This window comes from Chamaea fasciata, unplaced genomic scaffold, assembly GCF_029207755.1.
Source record: "Chamaea fasciata isolate MVZ Bird 193981 ecotype frontalis unplaced genomic scaffold, bChaFas1.0.hap1 SCAF_5, whole genome shotgun sequence".
In the NCBI taxonomy this organism is placed as follows: domain Eukaryota; kingdom Metazoa; phylum Chordata; class Aves; order Passeriformes; family Sylviidae; genus Chamaea; species Chamaea fasciata.
The window spans coordinates 70,964,135-70,976,284 of NW_027094090.1; the positions used below are offsets into that span (position 1 = coordinate 70,964,135).

Sequence of the window (12,150 nt, forward strand, 5' to 3'; positions counted from 1 at the left end):
ATCACTCCTCTATGAGATGCAGTTTTACATGTCTCCTCTTCTGTTAAACTCTGCTCCTGGCAAAAGCCACAAAATGTCATCAAATTGCACTGGCCCATTGAGACTGCTCAGTTTCTCTCAGGACATGCTCACGAACCAAACCAGAATGGTCTACATGTTCAGTGTCCTTTCTCAGACCAGTGCTGCATTAATACAGTACTGACTTTCCCATGTATTTTAACTATAATCATTCAAAGGATCAAATACTAGTACAAAAATACATAATTTAAATAGTGCGAGGGTTTTTCCTTGAGATTTTGCAGTAGTGAAGAATACTATCCTTGTAAAATAACTCTGACCTGCACTTTCCAGGCAACTAATTTCCTTGAAATATAGACAAATACTTTATTCTTCAAACAATAATGACAGAATACACTTTAGCTTTGTCACCAGGATTTCTTTTTATTTAAAAGAATAACAGGAAATGGGGATGGGGAGGGGGAGAAGAGTTCTATTAAAGGACAATTCACTGAAAGGTCTTTTAGCTGGCAATTGTCAGCACAGCTCAGGGCCAATGGATCAAATTTAACTCTCAAAAGTGCTGATGGTTGTATGAGTCTTCACAGTAGGGGCTGGCGCTCTGGGCCACTCAAGTTCAATTTTTGGTGCTACCTCGGGATGTAGGAACTGGGATCTTGGTGAGCAAAGATTTGCTCCGTATTTGATGCACCGGGTAAAGTGGTATTCTTGAAATCACTAGCTTCCCAAGCAGCTAGTAAACCAGCAGGAGGTTAGTAGGAAGAGAAAGTAATTGTCCTTTGTGCCTCCGAAAATAGCCAATATTAAAGGATCCTCTTATGTATTACCTGCGTTTCAATCTCTGCTTGCAGCTCAAAGGAAAAGAAAGAGGCTGGAGGAGACAGAAAATAAAGCTGTCAGAAATATTATAGGAGACCCTCCTCAGGCTGTCATGAAGTGTATGGTCTCCTCACCTAGAAACCTGTAGAGCCAGAAAGGATGAGAACCCTGTAAGCAATAAAAAACTTGTTCAGACAATGAACTTTACATACAGAGAGTGTACTCTGCATGTCCCTGTGCATTCACCACGTGACTGAAGAGGCCGGAGACCTGGGGAAAGGCACTGCAAAAATGATCCTCAGACACTTACCCAGGATGTCCACAGTGCAGCCAGCACCATGTGGACTCCTCTGTACCTAAGTCATTGGAAATCTGCTTTACATGCAGCCTCTGCTCTACACTCAGTGCCCAAAGAAGGTGGAAGTGCAGCATGACCAGCAGCAGAATGCAAGCCTGATGTTCTATTCTTGACCTGAATGTTGTTATCTGTTTGCAAATTTCCCAAAATGAAGCAGATCTGGATTTCCCTAGTCCTACTGTTAGGTCACAAAACTGAAAGGAAATTTACTTTGGGTCTGGGCAAAACATGAAAAAAGAAAGAAAACTCTCCAAAGCCCCCAGCGCTTCAGTGTTCCTGGAAAGGAGCTCACTCTTGCTTCAAGCCTCAGTTCAAATGCTGTCTAAACCAAATTTGGGTCTGAACCTGAGTACTTAATATATCCTAAGTGATTAACTGGACTATATCAAATCTTATGAAGATACGGAGAATATAAGCAAAACAGATTACAAAATCCCCTGAACTTACAGTACAGGAGGCTTAAAGGCTTTATGAGGGCCAATCCAGTAGGGTCCAGATGCCCACCTCCTCACCAGCAACATTCCCACTGCCTTCTGTATAAGCACAGCTCCGCCTGTTCTGGGAACATGTGAGGATCCTCATGTTGAAAACAGGAAAAAGAAAACTTCTTTGCTAACAGGAAAAAAATCCATGTAATAAAACTTATCTATTTATAATGGTCAAAAAATATGACAGCTTACAACAGCGTCAGAGCAGTGCTTTGGCAATATTTTAGCATACTGCTGTATTTTTAGAAGGACTGTTCATTTACTTTCTCCTAAATGCTGCAGTTCTTATTTTTCAACAAACGATCTGTGGTTTTTTTGGTGTATCATATGCCAACATCAGAGTGTTTTATCTCGAGGTAAGTAGGAACTGCAGGCAAACACAAAGCTCCTGCACGCTGCTGTACAGCAGCACTGCTGGAGATGCCAAATCCCAGTCTCCTCCCGTGCTTTATGCAGCGAGAGCTCCGCCACTTACAAACCTTCCTGGAATGCGGCGCTGCGTTCTTTACGATGAGTAACAGAAAAACTGCTGGGTTTCTTCACCCTGAGCATTGAGGAACTATCCCACTGTAAACAGTGGGGCTGACAGTTTAATGATATTGCTCAACCTAACTGATTCTAGCAAGCAGCATGTACGATAAGAGCACAGGAAGATGTGTTTAAGCACTTTTGTGCTTTCTCAGCACAGGGTACTTTACCATTTCAGAATTCATCTGCAAGCTGCCTGTGAACTTCAGTGAAAAAACTGTTAAGCTCTCTGTTAAAGTCTCACCTGGGCCTACAACATCATGACAACAGGATGGTCACAGTCCCCAAGAGTCTGCAGCCGTAGCTCCAAGACCTATAGACAAAATCCACAGGCTCTTATTTTCTCTCTAAAAAGCACGTATGAGCTTCCATTGCTTACAAAGACTTATACTAGGCTAAATTAAATACATGTGCACCCACATGTTAACTGAATTAACTTGAAACCATCAATACATCTCAAATGTCCATCTGTTTACACAAGCCACTTGCAGCTTTCAAGTCTTGTGCTCCTTACAGTGAAACTCTCAACCAAAACAGTCTAAGTGCAAGCAGAAAGCTCTGCTGTGAGATTTCCATGCATAATGACCATGTGTTTATTGGGTTTTCATGTTCAAATCATGTCAGAATAGACATGCTATCCATTTGCAAGATGCAACACATCCGTGCCAGCCTCTCCCTCTTCAGCTGCAGAAGCCTTGGAAAACAAAGCTGGCTCTAACCTGGACAGATATTATAGCTAAATGTAAAATAACTCCCTTTGCAATTCCAGATTGATAGCTGTAAATGGTATAGCTTGCAGGATAAAGAATTAATTTCTGAGGCAATAATGTATCTTCTGGGTCGGGGAAGGCTTAAGAGCAGCAGATACAAGTAGCTGTTTTTAGGTAAGTTTCAGGTGATAAAATACTTTGATGAAAATCTTTGTACTAGCTCTTCATAAGAAAAAACTTTGTACTAGCTCTTCATAAGAAGTCGCCTTTTAATCTGAGTGGCTCACTTCAGCAAGGCTGTGCACAGCTAGCTGGATTTAAACTGGAAGGATGAAAGCCAGGACATATTATCCCACAGTTCTACAGCTGAATCAAACTTCCTTTTCTAATCTGAACTAAACTTAATATTTCACTCTTCGACAGAGACGGAGTGAAATGCAGCTCTATTAAAAATAAATTTAAATAAAAAAACCTAAACCAAAAAAAACACATTTTCTCTCTAATTTTAGGATACTGCTGGCTTTCCTTTTAGAAGAGGTCAATGTTAGCAACAATAGCAAAATAGGTAGCAAATAGGTAGCAAAAGCTACCTGTGCCAGCGTGTGATACCAGCCTCTCAGAGAAAGTGGTTCTCATCAGACACCATCCTCCTGGACGTCCCTACTGTATTGCTGTTGTTGATGATGATGATTGCGATGTTGAACGCCTACAAATCTCCCACGTGCCTATTTCGTTGGCCTGTTTTGTTTAAAAAAAAAAAAAAAAAAAAAAAAAAAAAAAAAAAAAAAAAAGCTCGGGGCCATTATTCATGAGCAGTAAGAAAACAAATCACTCTTAGACCTACTCCTCTTGCAGATTCCCACACTTATTACCCAAAATCCCACAGCTCGCTATTGGTTCTACCCTCGACCAAAGCACAGGGCTGAGGCTGCATGCCATCCCCTGGGAAAAGCCGATCACGTTCCTCCAGGCGAGCGGCTCCGGTTATTCTAGGATCGCAGTCGGGCTGGAAATAAAGTCCCCTAACTTTTCAGGGAAGGCAGCGCTCGCTCTCAACGCCAGTGCCTGGGGACCCGCGGGGACGTGCGTGGCCGCGCTCCGCACGCTGACGAGGATGTCGCTTTTCCCCCCTGACCTGCTTTCTTTTTGAGGCGAAAAGAGCCGAAACGAGCGAACCGAGATCCTTCAGCGCCCTTCCAAAGAGCCACCCTCCTGCTCGGGCAGAAGCGAGGAAGGCGCCTGGCAGAACTACGTCAAGATGCTCATGCCGGTGCCCCCCACCCCGGTGCCGGTGCGGTGCCCGCCGTACCCCCCGCTCGCCCCTGCGCGCTCCCCGGCAGCGGCGCGGCGGCCGCCGCCGCTCGGCACTCACGCACGGAGAGGCAATTACAATAATTTAAAGCTTCCTGTCCGCCGGCTCCGCCGGGATCCCGAGGGCTGAGCCATGCCCGGGCAGGGCGCGGAGCAGCCGCTGCCCCGCCACACACACGCGGGCACCGCGGCCGGACCGCCCCCGCCCGCCCCCAGCCCCGGCGGCAGCAGCAGCAGGAGGAGGAGGAAAGGGGGGGGCGTGACAAGTTGTGCCAAACTTCGGGAGGTGTGCGAGCGCCCGGGAGGAAGCCGGCCGAGCTGGGCTGACAGCCGGCCCCACCGCCTCCCCCGCCCCGCCGGCGGCGCCCACCCCGCCCGCCCCCGGAGCCCCGCGGGGCGCCGAGCGCCGAACGCCCCCGGGGAGCGGCCGCGGCGAGGAACAAAGTTAAAACGGCGGCAGTCGCGCACCTACCCGCTGTCTGTCATGTCTCCTCCGGGCGCGGGGTGCTAAGTGAGACACTGGCGGGGTGGGGAGAGCCAGAGGTGCGGGGAGGGACCGGGGAGATGGGTGTTTGGTGAGCTCTTCCTTTCTCTCCCCCCTTCTTCCCACCCCTTCCCCCTTCTCGCTCTCTGTCTCTCAAGGACGAGGTGAAATCCCTTGGCTGGTCATGAGGCGGCTTCAGAGACAAACAACACAATGCGAGTGCAAATAACAAAAGGGAAAAAAAAAAAAAAAAAAAGAAAAAGGAGAGGGAGAGGGAGACCGGGAACAATGGGGGAGGAGAGGCTCGCCGCGCCGCGCCTGGCCGCCGCCGGCACCCCGGCAGGCAGGAGGAGGAGGAGGAGGCGGAGGAGGAAGGCGATATGGTGACAGCAGGGAGGGGGCTGCGCGGGGAGTCCCCCCGGCGCGGCGGGGCTGCCTCAGACCATCCCCGACCTCCTCCCCGCCGCCCGCCCCGCCGCGCACCGGGGCGGCCCTGCGTGGCGGCCAGCGGTAAGTGACGCGCCCGCCGCCCCCGCGAACGGCCATCGCCGCCGCCACCATCCTCATCCTCACCGTCCGCGGAGGGAGCGGGGGCGGCGGCTGTCCGCCGGCACAGCCAGCGGTTCAAAGCGGCGGCGGCACCGAGCCCTTCCCGCCTTCCCCCCTGCTCCGCCCGGGAACTTCTTCACCGAGCGGGGGTCCGGGGACGCCGCTCCCGAGTCCCCTCCCAAGGAGCGGTTCCCCCTCCCGCCCTTGGGCTGAGAGTAAACACGCCGAGAGTTGCGTGCCCGTGGGCGTGTGCGTGTCCGCTGGCACCTCCCGCACCGACAGACCCTGTCACCGCGGTGCCACCGCGCACGTGCCCCGCCGCCCGCCCATGGGGGACACCCCCTGCATCCCCCCTCCTCGGCTCCCCCGTCATTCCCAGGACCCGCAGGAACCGGAGAGAGAGGCTGAAGTTTGGGGTCCCGCCGCGCCCTTCCCGTCCGCGCTCTCCCGCAGATGAGGCGGAGGGTTGGAAGCCCACCCCGGGGTCACCCCGCAGCCCCAGGGGTTACCTCAGCGGCGCCCGGCGGGGCTGCGGCTCTGGGCGCTGCTGGAAGCCGTGCCCGCGGCGGAGGGGCCGGGGCAGCCCCCGCCGTGTCAGCGCTCCCCCAGGCAGGCGGGGAGCGAGCGCTGGTCTCTGCGGTCCGCCTCTGCCCCGGAGCCCGCGGTTACCTCCTTTCCTTCTCCTCCGGCTCCGCTCCAGCAACCCCCCCCCCCGCTGCTCGGGGCAGCGCAGCCGTGTCCCGGGCTGGCCACGCCAGCCCGCGGGGGGACCCGGCCGGCCGCTGCCGGGGCTCGGCGTGTGCGTGGGGGTACGCGGCGGCGGGTGGGGGGGAGTTGTGTTTTCCTCTCGGCAGCAGCCGCTGGTCCTGTCCGTGCCCAGCGCGGCTGCTCGGAGCCGGTCCCGGTGCTGCGGAGGGACGGCGGCCGCAGCCCGGGTCTGGGGAGGGTGGCGGGTTACCCCGCCGCTAATAAAGTCACGCTCTCCAAGGACCAGGTCTGCCTCTGACTCGCTCTCTGTCTCTTGTTTACTTACGGGGTCTTTTATTTTTAATGGAGCAGTTTGTACACGTGCTTTTCCGAAGCGCCGAAGCCGGCTGGACGGGGTTCGAGCCTGAGAGAGTGGGAAACGCAGAAATCCGCACCCTGAGCCAAATTGCTCAAAGAAGAGCAAGTTCGGTTATTATTCATCTCCACGAGGGAAGTCTTATCTTCTACAAATATTTGATACTGGGACAAGTCCAATAATTAACAAGAACAATCAAACAATTTCACTGCCTTCTTGGGGATTTAAAAAGTCATCATCTGGAATTCATGAACATTACAACCTTTTTTTTTTTTTTTTCCCCGTGCTTGGATATGTTACTGTATATGATCTTTTCAGTGTGTGTGTGTGTCCCTAAGTGATTTTACCCTTTCATGCAAAAAGATGCAAACCATTAACAGCACAGATAATATTCACAAGTGCTGATTCAGTGAGACTTCAGACCTCTCTGTAGGAGTGGTGAGAGAGGGTGGTAACTCTGACGGGAAAAGGAGAAAAAAAGAGAAGAGCTGGAGGAATGTTTCTTTCTTGGCTTCCTCCCTACCTCTGTGGCAGGAACTCCCACGGGAGTCTTGTGGGTGGGATGGGAGCAGGGCAGATGGGAGTTTGGCCAGCACTGTATAGGTGCAAGCATCAGCTCTCCCAGCCAGCCCCATAACTCCTCATACCAGAGAAAAAGCCAGGCTGGGAGAGGAATGGGGGCTTCTGAGCTCTGCAGCAGCACTTCTGGCACGGTGCAGACCTGGGGTGCCAGGGAGGCAGCATGGATTTCAGGACCTGTAGTGAGCCAAGCAGGACAGGTAGGGAGTGTGCCATGGCCCAACTGTACCCAAAACACCCGCATACTAAGCCAACCTCAAACTTTCCTCTTCTGAATTCAATTCAGACTTTTCAGAAAGGTGGCCACACATTGAGTGATAACGTTCCACCCTGCACTGTCCCAGCCACCAAACTGTGCACAAGTTCTGGCACTTGCCTGTCAAAGTTACACATCCTCAGCCCCCACCTGCTCATGCAAATCCTGCTTCTGATGACTGCTGACCCTCCGTGCTGTGCAGGCAATGGAACAGTTCCAGAATGAAGCTTTGCTCTATCTCAGGTCATCTCAAACCTGGGGACCTGCAGCCAGACTTCCATGGGTCTGGCTGACAGGCTTTTTGTGTCCTCCCCACATCTTCCAGAACTCTTTTCTATTTGTACCCTACCCACACCTTTTTTCTTTGCATAAGCCCTGTCTCTCCCCACCCCAGCCCCCTCCCCGCCCCCCCGCCTTTACTACTTGCTTTATGCCAGCTCCTCCTTACAATCATGATAAAGTTCCTTGCAGTTCAACACAAGAAAGGAATAAGGGTGGCTGGGTCCAAAACTAATCTGGTGCAAAGAGAAAAAGCCAAATGCGGGTGCATTTTATTTAAGATCAAAAGCACAATGGTGTGAGATTGTATTATGCTCTCCACAGGAGCTGTATTTTTCTAGTTCTACAATAGGATTAAGGTGTTCAGTGGAAAAGAGAATTACAAAAAAAAAAAAAAAAAAAAAAGAAGAAGAAGAAAGAAAGGGAAAAGAAAAGCCCCATTGGACTGCTAGTAGCTGCATTTGAGTCTGTCTTGAATAATGAGGATATTTCATTCCTCAAAGACTCTAGCATCTTATTTCCAAATACTTCTTAAAACAATTGTGAATGCCAATAATCATTTAATTTTCACTATTTATTGCAAAGAAATAATTTGGGGGGGGTGGTGGTGGTATTTATTTATTAAAAGGAAGGATGTTGCCATTTCTGTGTTGACTCATTTCAACATTTTCAGTCAACCAAATGCTTTTTAGTAGAACCTAAAGACATCTCCTTATTTAGCCCTGCATATTTGAGTGCACAGGATGTTGAATGTTAGCACACGGGCTGGACACAGCTGGGAGCACAGCTTCAAGCCACTTTTCCACCCTGAATAACTAAAGAAAGCACAAAAGAAAATTTTCAGTGCAACTTACGCCGTGAAAGGTAGGCTACTGTGTAAAAATTGCTAGCTGTTTTAAATTTGAAATTTGCAAAGCTCTGGCTAACTCTCAGTTTCCCGGCACCAGGGAAGCATGGCCTGAGCCTGCTTCTGTTCTAGTGTTCATAGAACATGACTGTGTTGAAATGAAAGGTATCACACATCTTTACTGTGGGCAGTGTGCACCTAAAAATCGGTTTGTGGAAGTGTTTTATGCACAGCTCACGCTGGATTCCCTCACCCACCCCTGAACCTGCAAGTTAAAGTTTTATGTATGATTCTAAGGAAAAAAAAATTACAGATAGATCTCTCTGCTCACACAGAGCTAATCTGTTTTTAGTTTTCCCTGACTTTTCCCCTTCACTACCACTCTTCACCATCCGCTTCTTGCCTCATCCTCCTAGAAAATTCATAGCTCCAGTTTTCTACTCCATTGAGTTTTGGCACACTCATTTTCACGAAAGCTGTGGTGAAATGCCACCTTTCTCACATGGAAATGGTTTGTTTCTACCTCTCAGAGGTATAAATGCATTGAACGACAAAACCTGGGTCCTATAAAACAACATTATCTTTGTGCCAGAGTAATCCAATCATTGAGGTACTGAGATAACCTTAAAGCCATATCAAAATGAAGAAACCACTTAGGAACTTACAAACATCTGTTTTTGTATCAGAAAGCATCAGCACAAGAACACCCTTACGTGGTCCTAATCAGTCCAAGCACCACTCTCATCTCTTACATTCAGCATGGCTTATCTGCTCCTCCGTAATAAAATCAGGGTGATGCTTGCACTGATTTCTGCTACTAGGAAAAGCCTCTGTTGCTTAAATTAAAGCAATGTGGTTCTATGCAGGTCTTGTCTCTGTTCCCCCAGAGGCAATAGAGAATCCCATCTATAATATTTCAAAAAGACATTAAAATAACTTCCTAGGGAACATAAACCATGCTGCCGTTGCACCCCTGAGTAGGGTACCCTTTCCAGTTTCTTGTTAGCTGATTCCTGAAATTAAATGATAGAATCATGTTTCAGCAGGGCAACTGGCAGTTTGGATCCCACATTTAGGTCCTATTAGCTAAATAGGGAATATATTTATTTTTAGTAGAAGGTGCACACAAAATCTAAAAGAAACAGGAAATGTTGATTAAATTAAATGTCAGTGTGGCGCTCTATAATTTAAACTATGGCAGGCACATGGAATGATAAAGAGAAAAGGAAGCCAGCTGAAAAAGTTAAGATATTTGCTTTTGAGTTGTCCATGCTGAGCAAAAATTAAGTATTACAAGAACCTGTAAACAGTTTTCAGCTTCAATAATGGATTAAAGGCACGAGCCACAATCATCTATCATGCTACCAGTAGTAACCCACAGATTTCAATGAGATTACTTGTATATATAAAAATAATCATAATCTATCAGGACATGCAGATGAATAAAGACAGTCACAAGGATGGATTTAAGAAGCAGGCTGGAACTTCATTAACACGATATTTTCACATGTCAAACAGTTAAGTGGGCCCAGTTCAGGGATTACAAAACTACAATTTAGGGCAGGTCTTCCCTAATCTCTTTTTTACAATGAGCTCACATCTGAAGCCCACCCCACAACCCGTCCCCAAGAAAGAGGAGGAGGACCTGAACAACACTTAATTTAGGTTTGCTTCTTTCCTAGGCACAAATCCAGTTGTTCCAGATTTTTTTTTTTAATTTCATCCCTAGTCCACATTGAACACGATCAAAAGATTTCTGTCGATTCCAATAGATGAATAAATATGTATATTCTCATCTATTCCATTTCTAAATCCAGCTTTTTAGCCCACCTCTGACCCTGTGGTGCTACAAAAGCCGTCAAAACATTTAAGCCTCTCCAACTCCGCCCTGACAGAATAACACGCCTTTCTTGATGCCAGAATTCCCAACCAAGAGGCAGCACCCCAAAATCACAGATTATCCATCGCGATACGGGGGAAGATTAAGATCCAAACCTTAACTTCACTTTCGTGCCTGCCAGAAGTGAGAGAACCACAGCTCAGGATCACAGCTGGAGGTCTCATGCATATGTTCTGGCTATCCCCTTTCCTTCTTGGCTGTTTACCCCACCACCAGGTTAATTAATTGTGTTTTCCATGGAGCCTCCACTGGAGGCAGAGGAAGCACCTTGCATGATGAGAAACCATGTGGTGATGCTTGCCTACATGGGGACACCACCAATAATGTCTTGCATGGCTCAGTGAGGGTCACTCAGGCCTAATTAATGATGGCAGACCCCCTCATTAATTAAGAGTGCAGACATAGAACTTCCAGACCATCAAGTAATCCAGGTATGTCCACACAGCACAACGTTGTGCACAGTGGGCATTTTTAAACTCAAACCAAGGCTGCAACAAAGCTTTCAGAGTGATTTCTGAGAGTTTTGGGCACTCTACAAGTTGGCAAAAATCGTGGCATAGAGCTTTCCAAAAGCAGGTGTCGTTCTTTTTTTCTTTTACATCCAGCCACGTTTTCTAAAATTGGTGATTGACTAATAAAAAGGGAGGTAATCAAAATAATCTGTGACTTCTGAAAATAGAGGCCAGTTCCTGTGAGTAAGTTTTAGCAGGACTGAACAGTTAGTGACTTATCAGTAGCACAGGAACAGGGATTTGTATATATATTTAATATTTGTTTTATTAAGATTATTATCTCTGCAGTGCTCCTTAAATGAAAACAAAAGAAAAAAAATTGCCATAAAAGGACAGAAAAGATGACTCACGTTCCCGTCATTGCCAAAAGCCTCTAATTTTCAATTTAATCAACCTTTGTGCCACAATATAGAGCTTATATATATATATTAGGTGCAGTAATTAATACCAAAATAAATGTGAAAAAAAATGGTGTGACCTTGCTTAAAATTTAGCACATTGCTCTAGGATTATTCTCCAGCATGTATGCAAAAAAAGCAAACAAACATAACAAAACCAAACAGAATTAAGTAAAAAATGGCCAAATTTCCAACCAAAAAAATATTCTTTCTTACTACGAAGTTTGTTCTCTGAATTTGTAATTATTGTTTGAAAAATCAGAGAGCATATACAATTTTTGCTACAGTGTTTCTCATGCAAAGCTGTTTTTCTTGCTCTACTATCTTTTGTGGAGTAACACAGCTCCTAATATCCTTAAATTACTATCATAAAAACAAAAAGGAGAGGAGGTTGCACTGCAATGAGATGTCGTTTGTGTTCATAACAGGGCAATCGTTGATTTAAAATTGGCATTGGAGTTTCTTTTGTGAAATGATTGCTGGGTTAGGAAAACAACCCTTTAAAATGGCAACATCTGAATTTCTAAGGAAGGACTCAGGTTTAGCACTTGTTCTGGTCTGTGCTGACTACTAGACCTGCACATATTTCTGTATGTGCATATTCTGTTGCTCTGGATGAGCATAGCAATGTTCATAAGATCACTGTCCAGAAAACTCAAATAGCTTTATCTTTTACCTTTAAAGAAAAAAAAAAAAAGGCATATAAATAAAATTTTCATAAGAACTCAAAGCCTGTTTTACCTCATGCACCTGCTCATGTGGCTGCAGGTATGCAGTGAAGGATAAGCAGTGCAAAATATTTTATATTCTGCTTTTCCAGTGTGTGGGCATTCAGGCTGCTCACTACAAATGACTGCACAAGGTGAGAGGCGCGGAGAATCAGGCCCCAAAGATTTTCTATACTGGATCAGATCACTGGTGCATTAAGTGTGTCACCTCACAGCTGGATGCTCCAAAATGAACCTAGCTATCTGTGTAGTGCTGTGGGAACTACTCTGGCAGTCAGGTTGCATCCAGAAGAGGAGAGTGGGGTTTTGCCTTTTATTTTCTT

General features: G+C 47.2%; 1 long non-coding RNA gene across 2 annotated transcripts; it reads right to left on the bottom strand.

Annotated features, from left to right (window-relative positions):
• Nucleotides 1-432: 432 nt before the first annotated feature.
• LOC136289994 (uncharacterized) lies at nt 433-5,087 on the bottom strand. 2 transcript variants are annotated; one of them, XR_010720918.1, is made up of 4 exons: nt 4,312-4,347; nt 3,512-3,659; nt 2,456-2,524; nt 433-1,753 (listed from the first exon to the last, which is right to left on the bottom strand). It is a non-coding gene; the product is annotated as an uncharacterized lncRNA (long non-coding RNA). The 2 variants fall into 2 exon arrangements; XR_010720919.1 differs by lacking the exon at nt 4,312-4,347 and adding an exon at nt 4,705-5,087 and having other exon boundaries at nt 433-2,524.
• Between the last annotated feature and the right edge of the window lie 7,063 nt (nt 5,088-12,150).